The 16532-nt window shown below is 43.7% G+C and overlaps 1 protein-coding gene across 2 annotated transcripts in view; it reads right to left on the bottom strand.

Moving 5' to 3' along the window:
* PAG1 (phosphoprotein membrane anchor with glycosphingolipid microdomains 1) overlaps positions 1-16152 on the bottom strand; it is an 81140-nt gene extending 64988 nt beyond the window's left edge. For both annotated transcript variants that reach the window (XM_054167484.1, XM_009905759.2), the window contains exon 1: positions 16092-16152. The gene's annotated coding sequence lies outside the window, so the exon portion shown is untranslated. The remainder of the gene's footprint in view (positions 1-16091) is intronic.
* Between the last annotated feature and the right edge of the window lie 380 nt (positions 16153-16532).

Genomic DNA, 16532 nt, shown 5'->3' with positions numbered 1-16532 from the left:
TCTCTCTTAATCTTGCTTTAGCTCATCCCTGCTAGATCCCAGGGCTCTTCTTTTGTATCCCCAAACCCTCAGCTGAGGATTCCCTGATTGCTAACACGAGAGATTCAGCGACTCTGGTTAGCTTAAAGCTGCAGTAATTTTTTCTACTTAGTAAAGCCTGGAGGGAAAGTACTTTACTTCCTTGCTGGATGGTAAACACTCTACTGGGCAAACAAATTATCTCCTGTAATTTGTGAAGACACTGAAGTGATATTCTTGTTTACCTTTGTAAATGCCATTGCGCGTTCCCTAGTCTAGCTTGTGGAACTGAACAGCAGTAAGAGCCTTGGCACTGCAGAGCAACACGCAGAGAAATCCCTGCACAGGAGGATCCTGTAACTGTCACTCTGAAGTCTGAGTTTGGGCTAAGATAGCAGCAGTAAAATGGATCTCTAGATAGTAAGCATCTTTGGTGAGCAACTTCATTTTACTCATCAGCTCAGCAAAAACACGTTTTTCTGCCTCCGGGGAAGGGTGCAACATGTACTCATTAATGACTGTTTATAGAGATCAACATTACTGCTGTATTAATTTCCCCCCCTTTCAGATGAGGTATCTCATGATCAAAGTATTGAAATCAACATTGCCAGAGCAACATCATTTGAGCAGTCAAGTTAAGCACATGCACGTCTGAAGGATCAGACCCTAATGAGGTTTTTTGGTTGTTCTTTTGGCACGGATACAACAAACACTTCAACGCAAATATGACTCTGCCCATGCAAAGTGGAGGGCTCTGCTCATGTAATTAGCATCCACAAGCACAAGGATTTGTTTACAAGAATCAAACAAATCATTAAATATTTATTATTTCATAAACAGACTAATTAGTTCTGAAAGAGCTGCTTGCTTAAACTACATGACCAACACAGAATCTGTTTCCCTTCCTTTCTCAGTTTCCGTTGAAATGAATCTTGCAAAGCTGACACAACTTTATTAAATCCAGCAGACTGTTGGTCAAATCTTTGCAGGTTGTGGTGGGTTGAAAATTCCACCCCCCCAATATTAAATTTGCCAGCCCAGCCCAGCTAGAAGCAAATGAAAGTTGTCTTTACAAGCAGAACTACAATCTGCAATGAAACACAATGATTATGTACAATATATACGGTATTTACAATTTATAAACAGCACAAGAACCCCCCCTGGCCTAAAACCAGGAGTGGCTACTAATAGCTTCCCACTCCCTGCCCCCCTCCTTATCTCCCTCAACACAAAGGGACAAGTGAAAGCACAGAGAATTTGCCAGAATGTGGCCAAAACAATGCAGCCAAGGTCAAGCAGAAGGATAGGATAGGATAGGGATAAGGATAAGGATAAGGATAAGGGTAGGATAAGATAGGATAGGATAGGATAGGATAAACCAGGTTGGAAGAGACCTTTGAGATCGAGTCCAACCTATCTAATCAACTAAACCATGGCACCAAGCACTCCATCCAGTCTCTTCCTAAACACCTCCTGTGAATATGTCACTTCCTAGCAAAGCTGATGTTAGAAATATTTCCCAGATGTGGGTTAAGATTTCCAGATTAACAGAGAGAGCAGGAGAAAGCAGGAGATAGCATTTCTCATCAAAAAGCTGCTGTCTGTCTGCACTACACAGCATTTGTCTGGGATGTGTCAGACACAAGACCTGGGGCTGGGCTCTTGGTGCTGTGGGAAAGCTCCTGGCCAAAATACACTTGGCTGCTCTTGGGATGAACTCTTCCCTGTTTCGTTAATGTTTCCAAAAGGCCCAGTTTGGCTTCTGTGCTAAGAAAAACCACGTTTAAAATCTGGCATTTTGCACTTCAGTAAATCTGGGGCTTTGACCCAAGCACAGGCACAGAGCAATAATCAAGCTTCTCCCGAACTGCAAATGCTCAATGAAAGCTTAAAAAGAACTTTTCATAACATTTCATAGAAAAGCTTGCCTAAATGTCTCCTTCAAACTCCTACTCGTATCTGCCACCTCTCCGATTACTTGGACGTGGCACTGGGTGCCATGGTTTAGTAGGCATGAGGTCTTGGGTGCCAGGTTGGACTTGATGATCTTTGAGGTCTTTTCCAACCTTATTGATTCTATGATCCTACTTTTTCCCCTTTTTCTGTGTTTTCCACATTCAGAACCACTTTTAACTTGCAGCATCAGTAAGCTACCTGAAGAGCAAGGCAACTGACATCACAAAGCCCAACCCAACGCAGAAGGTCTCTGACATTTACTGCAACACTGTCAGAAGCAGACAGTAACCACAGAAATATAAGCAATAAATCAAAGCTGTATGAATATTTATTTGGATTTTCAAAATGCCTCCTCCAATTATGAGATCAATTTGGCTCTGTTTTTCCTCTCATCACTTACAGAAGGTAGTGCAGAAATACTGCAATCAATACTCTCTTGCTAGCCTGGATTGATAGACTTACATTAACTGAGGCCATCTGCATAAAAACACTCCTTGGTTTTGACCAACCACAGGTACAAAGCAAGCAATAATCAAGCTTCCAGTGCATCTCCTGAACTACAAATGCACAACAGAGGCTTAATAAGAACTTTCCACAACATTTAATATAAAAGTTTACCTCAGTGTCATCCCTGGGACTTTCACTGAGGATGAAGTTCTGAAGACACAGATAAAGTAAAAGGAAACAAAATTTTTGAAGGGAGAACTTACCTTGTAGAACCCTTTCAGCAGATGCCATGAAGGGGTCTGATTGCTCCTGATGGCTTTAATCATGCTATTGTGCAGCAGCTCCTGGTTAAAACAACTGACCTCAGGGCAACTGGGAGGGAATGGAGATCGTGGAGCTCACAAAGAGTCTCCTCCCATCAGACATGTTTTTTCATAATCTCAGTCTGGACTCTGTGAAATACCAATCTCTGTAGCTAATGGGATGGGAGTTACCAGCTCCTCTGCTGTTCATGCTTCTGAGCTGTGGGACATCTCCTCCCACCCAGCCCCTGCTGATTCTGGTAGGGCAACGCTGAACGTCACTTTTGTTCTGTGAGGAACACCCAACAGCAGAATAACACAACAGACAGCTAGCTGGCATCAGCTTGCAGATGGGGAGAAAACAAGGACAGCAACCACCTTAACCACATACACTGTTTTTTATTGTTATGTTTGCCATTGCTTTTGGCAACGTGAACCAAGCCCCAGCAAGCATCAGGTGGTGAATAAACTGTTTGTCCTGGCTAACCACTGAGCTTAGATCGTGCCATAGAAACTAACAAGGAAAATCATTAGAAATGCAGCACCTGTTGCTGTTTTCCAATATACCCTGACCTTTCCCGTACCACTAGAGGTTGCTTTGCAGCACAATCACATCGTTTCAGCATTGCATGTCAATAAGATACTCATTATCTCAATCCCATCAAAATCTTTACGGTTTTAGGGAGAGCAGAGAAAAAAACGTTACTGAAAACAGTCTGTCCGAAACAAGTGACAACAGAAAGAGCCCCCACTTTGCTGCTGGGCTTAAATGTTCACACCACCCTGCTGTAACCTTATCAGCTAAGTGCCATGCAAAGACCGACAACTAATGTGAGGATGACCTTTGGCGACAGTGTCACAGAATGCCAGGCTGGAAGGGACCTCAAGGATCATCTGGTCCAGCCTTTCTAGGTATAGTCTAAATGAGAAGGCCCTGTCAAGCTGAGTCTTAGAACTGTCTGATGTAGGGATAGTAGTAGGCATACATAGAATATCACAGTATCACAGTATCACAGTAACTAAGGTTGGAAGAGACCCCAAGGATCATCAAGTCCAACCTGTAAAATACATACATAGAATAAACCAGGTTGGAAGAGACCTTCAAGATCATCGCGTCCAACCCATCAACCAATCCAACACCACCCAAACAACTAACCCATGGCACCAAGCACCCCATCAAGTCTTCTTCTGAACACCTCCAATGACGGCGACTCCACCACCTCCCCAGGCAGCCCATTCCAATGGGCAATCACTCTCTCTGTATAGAACTTTTTCCTAACATCTAGCCTGAACCTCCCCTGGCGCAGCCTGAGACTGTGTCCTCTTGTCTTGGTACTGAAGCTGAAGAGCACTGAAGGTGGGATTCAAGGACAGAGGATAGAAAATGAACCTTGCAATCACCAGCACACCTGCAAACCAGAAATCATTTCACGAGATGTGAGAAGACTCCAGGATAATTTATCAAGCAGAACACAAACCCTTCTATTCTCCCTTGTTTACCTCACTTGATGAGGTTACAATGACTAGGTTTATTTCTAGCAAGCCTGCAGATTTGCTTTCCTTCCCCTCCTCCATTTACATTTGCCTAACGTGCAAAGGTAATGCACTTGAGTGAAGAAATAAGGAAGATCTGCATCAAGTCACGTCTGCTTCAGAATCCAGTTGACTCCCCACCAGCTGGAACTTATTATTTGATTAAAAATGCTGTTGTGCCAGCTGCCATACAGCACGTTTCACTACCCTCATTCCTGCTGGAATTAAATCCATACTAAAATGATAGTCTAGCACACATCTCAGCCTCTACTCAATATTAATACCTGGAAAATAAAATCATTTAAAAAACTCCCCAGCCCTCCTAGACCTGGCCACGTCATCTCCAGTGCAGAAGGCACTCAGTGGTGAAGAACTTCAAATTTTACATACAATAAAGTAGTAATTTCATAAGGCAATGTCCTAATTAGACACTCAGGCTTGTTTTCTCTCTTACCATAAAAACTTGCCTTTACTGTGTGATCTCTCTTACCATAAAACCAAACCAAACTCCTCTTCCAACAGAACTTGTCATGAAATAAAAGATGGCTGCTGAGTTTCAAGATTTAAAAGCTCTTGTATCTCACTGATATGGTGAAGTATTTACTAGCAGAGGATAATTATTAGGGAATGTGCCCAGAGCAAAAATAACTTATAGTCAAGTCTGTTACTGCTAATTTAGTGAGAGTGAGAGGCTGTGTCAGGCAAAAAGCCCATTCAATTCAAGGGGGATTTCTGCCTGATGTGGTCTGCAGGAGCAGATGCCAAGAGTGTGTGTTTTGAATAAGAACTGAAAATGTTGCTCAGCTTCTTGCAGTGCAAGAACATTAAAAGCTGGATGGCAATCAGTTGCAAAGGCCTCTAAATTATAGAACTGTAGAATCATAGAAATGTTTCAGTTGGAAATGGCCTCTAAGACCATCAAGCCCAACTGTCAACCTAAGACCACCATGGCCAGGTTCTGGCAAACAGCTCCTGTGGAAGCTTGAGAAGCTCCCATCCATACTCAAACCTCCCATTTCCCAAGCTCATGATCTGCAGCAGTACTAGACATGCTTGCTTGGGTCCAGAGGAAGGCTACAAAGATGACTAAGGGGCTGTGAAGACAGGCTGAGAGAGCTGGGTTTGTTGAGCCTGGAGAAGTGAAAGCTCCAGGGACAGCTTATAGCAGCTTTCTAGTACTGAAGAGGGGTTGCAAGGAAGATGGCGAGGGACTGTTGATCAGGGAGCGTAGTGATAGGACAATGGGTAATGACTTTAAAATGAAAGAGTGTGGATTTAGATTAGAAAGAAGGAAGAAATTCTTCACTATGGGGGTGGTGAGATACTGGAACAGGTAGCCTGCAGAGGCTATGGGTGCCCAGTCCCTGCAAGTGTTCAAGGTCAGGTTGGATGGGGCCTCGAGCTATGTGGTCAAATAGGTGGTGTCCCTGACCATGGCAGGAACTAGATGATCTTTAAGGTGCCTTCCAATCTAAACCACTCTATGATGGGACTTCAAAGGGAAGTGCTGGGAGATCTGATATTAAATACTTGAGAATAAAAAAAGAAAGATAAGAAAAAATAACAATAATTTTTAAAAGTCTGTATTTCAGCTCAGACATTCAAAATTAAACAAAGAACTTAAGTATGTTCTTTAGTGAGACATATGCCTTCATTTTTCACCTTCACCATATGATAACAACATTCATTTTCCTCACATGATGCTGTGAAAAAGCCTATGAACAGTTGTGAAACACTGAACCACCACAGTTATTTTCTCTTCCTTGTGTTATGGCAGCATGTAGGAGTCCCAGGCCAGGATATGAGCATGCTGAAGGCTGTGCTCAAAGAGAACTCTTGCCTTGGAGTCATATTATAACATAAAAAAAGAAGTCCATTAATGGTTAGCTATGGATTCATAATGGGTATTAGAGGTTGACAAGGAAGTAGGAGGAAACAAAGGGACAGCATCAGTCAGCACAGGAGGCCCTGGCTGTAACACACTGCTAACCTACTTCTTATTTATGGGGTGTTTTTTTTGGTAGGGATTATGGAGAGGAGGTTTTAAGAAGGGATTTAAAAGGGGAAAATGAGGTTAAGTGTGTTGCTGTCTGCTTACAGCTCATCTTTAACTTTGGCAGTAGCCATGAATAAAGCCCACAGATGCTTATTTGAATCCACAGCAGGTCAGCGATGAACTTGCAGATGAACTGGATGGATGCGTGGAGAGATGTGCCAGAAGGCTTTTGGATATGAAATCAGGCTGCTTCTTGCTACTATTATTAGCAGACAGATAGATGAATACTTCAGAAATGTTCACAGGAAAACAAATTTCTTTCTGTATCACATTTGTGTGTGGACAAAGACTGACAGTAGACTGAGGAGTGGCATTGCCTCGTGACCACAGGCATCCCTAGACCCCTAAACACCTCTCAGTCCACAGACATCTCTGAAGGAAGAAGCACAGCTGAACTTTTAAGCCCAGGACATCATTAACTAGGTTGGTTGTTTTCATCTTCTGATGATTCCTAAAGTATCTGTATGCAATGGTTGGAAACTTCTGTGTTCCACAACTCACTGAGGGTGAGTGTCACTGCTTTCCAGGCTCCACTGGCCACAGAGATGACATCTCCAATGATCTGAATGGGAATGCTGCACTCACATGAGGACCCAGCTGCTCAGAAGTAACTTAACACGCATGTCAGCCTGAAGCTGAATTCTACCCTCCGACTGGGTACCTACATTCCCCTCAGACTACAGCATCCCATAAGGCTCTTCCAGGATGCCACTTAAAGTGCAACAAAATAAGCCTCCAAAAGAAGTTAAATGGACCATGTCCTAAAAGCAGCTACGTCCCTCCCCTGACTAAAGGGAGACCTTGGCTGACCAGCTCTCGTGCAGGCATCCTCTGAGCATCCTGAAGAGCACTCCAGGCTGCTGAAACAGAAAATGCATGCATTCACGGTTTAGTGCTGGGTATTCTCCTGCTGTCAAACTCCATGAATTATTGCTCCTGACAACAGTAATGACAGAACTAAATTAAGAAAATAGAGTTCAGAGAGATGCAGTTGAGCTTTGAATGAAGAAACCTTATTAACTGACTGGCTACCAGCAATCAGAACAGATTAAATGAATTATTATTAGAGCTCTAGTTTAACAGTTTGGAAAAGTGACATTTAAAAGTCCCCATTTAACATCCAGGCATCCTTAGCACTACACAGTAAAGCTGTTACTTAAAATCTACTTGTAAATACACAGTAACTCTCACGGGTTAGCTGCATTCAAAAGCATTGGCAAGAGTAAATCAAAAGGCATCAACTTCCAAGAAATGAGGCATTTTCACAGTTCCATGTTTTCAGCAGATAGCAATCACACCAAAAAATGTGTCCACTGCAGCATGTACAATGGCCCAGAGAAAGGTCATTTTAGGTACACTTCCTTTCAGATCATAGTATTCAGTATTCAGTATCACTAAGGTTGCAAGAGACCTCAAAGATCATCAAGTCAAATGAAATTAGATTTTCAAATCCATGAAAGAGGAGTTGTCTGAAAACACTGTCAAGCTTCCTCAATGCCCTCTTCATATGTCAGAACACTAAATATGAAAGGTCATACATTTGATTTCCTAGAAGATACCAAATGAGGTTATCATATTTTCCCCATCTGTTTAATGCTGGCTTCCTAGGAAAAAAAAAAAAAGTATAAATGCTTCAGGCACTCTTACTTATACTGGATGGCCACAGATTATGCTGTCCCAGTTGAGTGATTTAAAACTGCATTTATGATGATGTTTTGTGAATTAAGAGGTCGCAGCCTTCCCTGGGGAGAACAACTATAAGGTGTTCTGCAGACCAATTTAAGCAATATGTGTTAACTGCTTCGCTTCAGGAGGTTAATTTGTGCCTTTGTTTCACTGTAAATAACATGACCTTCATATTGACCAAAAGCAAGACACTCTCTTTCATGTCTCTAGCATAGAAACATTATTTTCTTACATTTCCTCTCCCCTCTCAAAATATGCAAAGCAGCTTTTGAAATTCCCAACCCTACATATCAAAGAACATTCGGGTTCAAAGTCAAGCACTAGTAAGTCAAGAAACACCAGGACAAATTTAGTTCAGTTCTCTTGTGTGTATACATTAAGGTGAAATATTTAATGACATCAGGACGTGCCTTTTGCTTTTCTTTTTTCTTTTAAGTTAGCCTGGAGAAGAGGAGGCTCAGGGGAGACCTTATTGCTGTCTACAACTACCTGAAGGGAAGTTGTAGCCAGGAGGGGGTTGGTCTCTTCTCCCAGGCAACCAGCACCAGAACAAGAGGACACAGTCTCAAGCTGCACCAGGGGAAGTTCAGGCTCAAGGTGAGGAGAAAGTTCTTCATAGAGAGAGTTGTTGGCCGTTGGAATGTGCTGCCCAGGGAGGTGGTGGAGTCACCATCCCTGGAGGTGTTCAAGAGGGGATTGGACGTGGCACTTGGTGCCATGGTTTAGTAGTCATGAGGTGTTGGGTGAGAGGTTGGACGTGATGATCTCTGAGGTCTTTTCCAACCTTTCTGATTCTATGATTCTATGATTCTAAGTAACAAGAAACAAATTTCATAGTGACCTGATTTGACAAGATATTCAGATATCTTGTTTCATAAGTAATACTTCAGTAATTACTTATTTTGCTGAGAGAAGTCTAAGGTCAGATAAGAAATTTCCTAATAATACCTGTGAGTTAGAGTTGGTTTGGGGTTTTTTTTGCAACAAACCAAACAATTTTGGAACTGAAACACACCTACCAGCAGCAAACACTGTTTGATAGTGTGCTGTGATCTGATTTTGAATGAACACAACCAGGACAAATCTCTTTTTGCCTAATTTTTTTTTTCCCCCAGACAGGTCTATCACAATGACTGGCTTATCAAAACATTTCAACTCACATGCTAAAAATACCAGCTATTTTTTAGTTTAATCTGATGCACAGACATCAGTCTAACACTCAATTAGAGTAAGTGGTTATGAATCATGCACAGTTTAGAAATATCTGGCTCTCTGAATGGCATTTGGGTTTGAAATCTTTATTGATAAAAAAGAAATGAATAAAGTATCACAGAATCACCAAGGTTGGAAGAGACCTCAAAGATCATCAAGTCCAACCTGTCACCACAGACCTCATGACTAAACCATGGCACCAAGTGCCACGTCCAATCCCCTCTTGAACACCTCCAGGGATGGTGACTCCATCACCTCCCTGGGCAGCACATTCCAATGGCAAACAACTCTCTCTGTGAAGAACTTTCTCCTCACCTTGAGTCTAAACCTCCCCTGGTGCAGCTTGAGACTGTGTCCTCTTGTTCTGGTGCTGGTTGCCTGGGAGAAGAGACCAACCCCCTCCTGGCTACAACCACCACTGGAGGTGTTCAGGAGGAGACTTGACAGGGTGCTTGGTTGCATGGTTTAGTTGATTAGGTGGTGTTGGATGATAGGTTGGACGCGATGATCTTGAAGGTCTCTTCCAACCTGGTCCATTCTATTCCATTCTATTCCATTCTATTCTATTCTATTCTATTCTATTCTATTCTATTCTATTCTATTCTATTCTATTCTATTCTATTCTATTCTATTCTATTCTATTCTATTCAGCAATAAGGTCTCCCCTGAGCCTCCTCTTCTCCAGGCTAAACAATCCCAGCTCCCTCAGCCTCTCCTCGTAGGGCTATGGGTATATCCTGCTTCCCACAGAAATCTACATACAAATGTGCAAATTAGGGCCAGAGCAGGGAGCCTGCTTTATGGCTGAGAGGTGTCTGGGCTTGACTAGTTGCCTGCTCTGCCTCCTTCCACCTTGCCTCTGCTAATTGGAATAACGATGAGTGAGAATTTAGGGCTGCAATTTTAATAGTAACTATTTGTTATTTAAATTTCCCTTTCCACACAGAATGATGGCAAGAACGTGTGCTCAGAATTAAAAGGCAGCTCTTTAGCACCAGCACATTGATTTCTTGGGGTCCTCGCAAAGCTTTTCACATTGTTTCTGGACTCCAGCTCTACACCCCTCTAACTGCCTGTCAGACATCCTTTCTGCTTATGAATAAATAATATGATGCCCAGGGGAAACATTGGGTTAAGACAAAAAAAATCAATATGTGTCTAGCACGTGTTAGGCAGTTGTTCAGCTGAAGTCTGTCTCAAATATGTAGAGTAATTTTAATAACAAAACAAACGGTTTCTAAACTGAGCTGAAAGGAGGGTTATCAAGAAAGCACTACCCACCATGTCACTGCAGATCCTATTTGAAGAATAATGACATGGTCCTCTTAAAATGTGAGGAGATATTCTGATTGCAAAGTGTTTGGTGAATACTTATCAACAAATTGTAAACGTCCGTGTCGCAGAGGTAGAGCAGCAACTGATTTTGTACTCCGTTCCCCTTGGAGTAGTTTTGATGCACATCTGCAGAGCAAAGCTGTTATTACAGCTGACTTATTTATTTTAAAAACACCTTCTTCCAAAATTGCCTTATTATCATTTTGGCAGAGGGCCTGGGATCAAAAGTGAAACAAAAGCAGGGTAAATTAATCATTCATGCAGCTCCATAATCGCCTTAGTCATTCCTGCAATGTTAGCCTATTTTCACAGTCAGTGCAGTTTGCTGGGCTGACTCGGCTGCAGATGCAAACCCACCACTTGTATTTGTATCACTCCACTTCTATAGGGTGGGTCTATACAAAATGACCTTAACTCCTGTCACAAGGTGGTTCTTTAATTCCTTTATGTTACTCTCAGGAAGGGCAGGTTTTGTTAAATGCACCACAGCATAAGCAGCATCGGTAAGAACTGGTGCTCCCTTCTTTTCTTGCACCTTATTGAAGGTGGACCTGCAGAAGCTTGACTCCTGCACCTCCCTGCCACCTCTGTGTCCTCCAGCATCAGGAAAGCTTGGGCTGTGCCAGCTAGCAGCAGGGCTGAGGGCTCATCACCTCCTTTCCCAGCTCACCGAGAGCCAGCAAGGGTGAAGTCTGACAGACCTTCACCTCCTCAAGAACGCTGCCTTCTCACTGTGTTCCTCACAAACATCATCCTCACAATGGACACCTGTGAGGAGGTGGCTGAGTTATTTTGGGACAAGGGGCAGGCTGCTGGTATTTGCTGCCAGCAGCTCTCAACAGCCACAGCCATCCAGGTTCAGCAGCATGGCCACAGATACTGCAAATGAGAAAGAAAATGAAGAGGTACAGGCAAGGCAGCACACTGCAGTCAGACCCATGGATGACCTGTGGGATCACTGACTCCAACTCACCAACATCCAGCCCAGGGATATTACTCTCAAAGGGTTTCTCTCACCCCCTCCCCACTGTTGTTGTGCAGACCTTGCAGTGCAGATCCTCCCCTTGGGAGCGTGCTGACAAGACAGCTCTTCCTGTAACATTCGGTGTAATGAAAAGCACGAACTTCGTGTGGTTATGACCCTTTCAGATTGAGGAGCTGCAGCTGAATGCCCTTGCCCGGGGGTGCTCACTTCTGCAGGAGAGCCAGCCATCTGGAAGAGCAATCTAAAGAAAGCAGAGCAAAACCCTGACGTCTCGGGAGGAAACCTGCAGACATGCAGAAGCTGCCACTGACGGCAATGGAGATAAGACGTGTCTTGAGGCTCACACTAGCCAAACATGGTGGAGTCCATTAGCTTCAACACAGATAGAAAATGCTTTTACCAACTCAAAGTGCTAAAGAGAGAGGTTGTCCAGAAAAAAAAAATGAAACAAAAAAACCCCACCACCCACCCAACCAGCCAGCCCTCTGAACTGCCAAAATCTCACACAAGGGAGAAGGCTCAGGTTGCAACTGGTATGGCTTTTTATTCATGCTGCACATACACAAACCCCAAGCCCTGGGTGTGGTGATGGACTGTTTGCATGTGGATGTGATTAGGCAAATGGGCAAGATGGAAACTGGAAGCGGAGCAGCTATTCCTGAATTACTTCCAGCACAGAGAAGCTGTAAATTTTCAGCGCCAAACCACACATCTCATGCAGTGAGGCAGCTTTGAGAGAAGTTCTTCTTCATCCCTTCTCGCTGCCTTCCCAGCAGCCAGTCTGGCAAGGCTCCTGCCAGCACTTCCCTAGTGTTGATGAGCCCTTGGACGCCATCAAGACCTCTCCTACCATCACCTGGCTCAAGAGCCTTGCACTCTTTCATTCATCCACACACCTTGTGCTGCCACCGTGCCAATGCCAGGCCAGACAACCCAAAGTAGAGACACAGGGAACGCAGCAGACCTGCTGCGAAGCCCGGACAGGACCACCACACATATCAAACTAGGCCTGCACATCTTGCACAAGACATAGGTTTGCAGGGGAGGGTCTGCAAACACCTCATCTGACCTGCAACAGAGACCTACCCAAGAGACCCCTGTCCTGCCCTTTGTCCCTGACCTGTCCCTCAGTGCACAACACCTATCAGGAAATCACTCTCCTTTGTCTCTTATGAAAATTATGCCAACCCTTGGGTGACAGGACCACTTCACCAACAACTACTTGAGTCATACTTTCCCATGCTTCTTATGCTATTTAAAGGAGTAATTTTTCTTCCCCAAACCAACACTGGCTGAAACTTGTCAACTTTGATGTGGCAGAGCCATACCGATCTCAGGGAAGGAACCCTTCAGTGCAACACCCAGACCCTTGCGTGTATGAAGCACCTGGAGATGTGGTTCCACACTGAGTGACCCTCAGCAGCCAGGCTGGCTGAAAGAAGTCCTCAGTCCACCCACCCCCTTTATCACTAGCCACACTTGCCTTCCCCCTCTCTATCTGAAGGTAATTTTTCTGTTCTGTAAATTGTAGCCTCCACGGGAGGGTTCTTCACATGGTCAAAAATGCCACACTGCCAGCCTAAACTTTATACTATTTCTCCACCAACAAAGCTGGTTGAAAAGACCCTGTCTTTAGCTTCCAGCCTCACCCAAGTCCAAACAACTATTTCTGGCTTGTACTACAAATGGGATCAGAAAAGGAATTCTAGATTCTGTTTAAAAGACACTAAAAACTTTTTAAAAGCAGGAGCAAAATTTACTGGACCTACAGCTGTGCTCAGATGGCACTGTGCAGCTGCCTAATGCTGATGGTATGAGAAACTGTTCACAATTTCTGATTCCAGGTTATCCAGGTCCTTCAGGCATGCAGCAGAGTCATCCACACATTTTTATTGCAGGCAGAACTTCCCAAACGACGAGCTGTTCAAGAGGGAAGAGAGAGAAAACCGCCTCGCCTTTCAGAGGTGTTGCATTTCCAGATCTGAGTATCTTTTACAGAGAATGAGAGTTCAGAACTGAAATGCTGCATCTTTGACAGATTTAAAGACAGCTATCACAATCCTCTGGCTTCCATAAGGTGAGACTCCAGGAGCATGTGTGATATTACATTGCTTTTACATTAATTCTATCTTTAAGGTGTCTGATCCATCTCGTTGATTTCCGCGTTCACTTTAAAGATAACTATTCCCGAGCAGCAATGTTTCCATCAATCGTTTGTCAGTTATATTTATGCACTTCTCATGGGCTCAAGATCTGTGACTGAAGCATCTCTCTACTGTGCACAGATAACATAAAGAGACTGAGAGAGGGTCTCAGAGTACATTCATGAAAGCTCATACAACTAGTAGTCACTGCAGCTCAGGAGGTACCTGCTCAGACAAACGGTGGTAACAGGATGTGACCAGAGCTGTGCTCTCAACTTCTGCAAAAGCAAAGTTAAACCAACAAGCTTGTCTGAGCAAATTAAATTTCCTTTAGGAAAAGCCAGGAACATGTCCCAGGTCATTTAGAGCAATGTGGTTACCTTCAAGATTCTTCACTTACCATCCTGTCAACATGCCACAAGACCATGTGTTTGGTAGCCATTAGCAAAGCACTGGTTCCATGGAAATTTTCAAGGCTATTATTATGCTAAGGAAGGGACTTAAATACTGGGAAAATTTCATCAACTCAGCCACAAACTGAGTGCAATAGAACAGAATAGAGTAGAGTAGAATGGAATAGACCAGGTTGGAAGAGACCTTCAAGATCATCGCGTCCAACCTATCATCCAACACCACCCAATCAACTAAACCATGCAACCAAGCACCCTATCAAGTCTCCTCCCAAACACCTCCAATGACAAATTACATACAAACAAATCTGGTCCAGTACCATATCATCACTTATCAGAAACAGCCACTCAGCAAGGGCTGGGATACTTGGGGGGAAAAAACTCCTGTAGCATTTGAAAGTTCACCATCTGCCAGGTGCTGGGAGATGTTAATTATTTAAGTGGTAACCCAAAATAAATTTGACATTGCTCAAATACCATCAGACTTCCAGTAGATGAATGCAAGCAGCACCAGCCTGCATACTGAAGGCTGGACCTCACTGGTCTCCATGCGGAGGTACCAAATATGCCATGCAGGCTGTGTGCCCAGAATAACTCCCTAACCGCAGTACTCCTTCTGTGCCTCTGCAGTGGAATGGACAGCTTTGTAGCTCCAACATGAAATATGAATCCCCACCTGTCTATTTTGTTACTTAGTTCCTGTCCATACCAATGAAGACCTCATTTGCTATGCTTTCAAAACAGGCTTTGAAACAAGTGGATGGACCTGCAGCATCTACAGCACTCAGAACAGCAGAACCAGCTTTTAAGAACTTGGCAGTGTGAGCCAAGACAGCAATTTCCAATGAGGCAGTCATTGCTCTGCCTGACCAAAACCAATCAAAGCTCTCCTAATCTAGGGAAAGAAAGCCTGTACCAGCATTGCAGAGCAGGTGGTGCCTCTCACACAGCTCCAGGAAGACAACTGGGAAAGAACCCCATGTACCAGTATAGGTTGGGGACTGACCTGTTGGAGAGCAGTGAAGGCAAAAAGGACCTGGGGGTTCCTAGTGGATAGGAGGTTGACCATGAGCCAGCAATGTGCCCTTGTGGCCAAGAAGGCAAATGCCATTCTGGGCTGTATTACAAGGGGTGTGGTCAGTAGGTCGAGAGAGGTTCTCCTCCCCTCTACTCTGCACTGGTGAGGCCAGATCTGGAATATTGTGTCCAGTTCTGGGCCCCTCAGTTCAGGACAGACAGGGAACTGCTCAAGAGAGTTCAGCACAGAGACAGTGGAATGTCTTCATTATGAGGAGCTGAGGCTCTTTACCTTGGAGAAAAGGAGACAAAGGGGTGACCTCATTCATGTTTATAAACATGTAAAGGATGAGTGCCAAGAGAATGGAGCCAGGCTCTGCTTGGTGATGCCCAAGGACAGCACAAGGGGCAATGGGTGGAAGTTGAGGTATAGGAAGTTCCATGGAAACATGAGGAAACATTTTTTCACTGTGAGGGTGACAAAACACTGGAACAGGCTGCCAAGGGGGGTTGTGGACTCTCCTTCTCTGGAGATATTCAAAACCCACCTGGATATGTTCCTGTGTGGACTGGTATAGGTGACCCTGCTCAGGCAGGGGGGTTGGACATTCTGTGATTCTGTAAACTAGGTGGAAAACTGGGAGGATGCTGAGGGGTAAGGAAATGCTTTCTCAATGACCATATACAAACCCACACCCTACTGATCTTATCTTTCATCTGAGACTGGTACTGCTGCTTTTTAAGACATGAAAACAACAACTGCATTTTCAAAACGTTTTGCATCTTTATTTTATACACAGAGGCATCTGACACAGCACATCATGGATCACAAAGCAGTAAGCAACAGCTTCTGGGAAAGCTACCTGTAACATTGCTGCTACCCACTTTCATTGTTTAGCACTGACACCTTCATAAATTACAGAGGTCTTCACAAAACTGAACTAGAGCCAAGCTGACCACCACAGGAAACAAAAAGCAGTCCATAATTACCTTGGAGTCTCTGTAGAGCTTGATGTTCAAGTGCTGTACAGTATTGACAAACGGCTCCTCCTAGGTACAAGAAAAAGAAAGAAAAAGAAAGCATTAACAATTCTTAATTCAATTATGCCACACTATAAGACTGTATCAGACAATGCACATTCTTTTAGTTCTCCAAATTTAAAAACACTTCCAGAAAAACCCAAACCTTCAGAAAAAGGTTTCCTTCCTTTATTCCTGAGAGGAACTAAACCAGTTTTCAACTCCTTTTTTCATTGTTTTTCTCTGTTTACTACCTTCTTTCAAAGACCTGATAAAGAAGTTGGGTTGAGAGTTGACAACTATATTCCCTCACCTATGCAATGTTGCCAATAATAGGGATTTCATAGACCAAGTCAGGATTGAAGGCTCCTGTATGTGAGGTTAGGGGAGTTTATACTCACACAGTGACAG

Source organism: Dryobates pubescens, chromosome 14, assembly GCF_014839835.1.
Source record: "Dryobates pubescens isolate bDryPub1 chromosome 14, bDryPub1.pri, whole genome shotgun sequence".
Classification (NCBI taxonomy): Eukaryota; Metazoa; Chordata; class Aves; order Piciformes; family Picidae; genus Dryobates; species Dryobates pubescens.
This window is presented reverse-complemented; position numbering and strand designations above follow the sequence as displayed.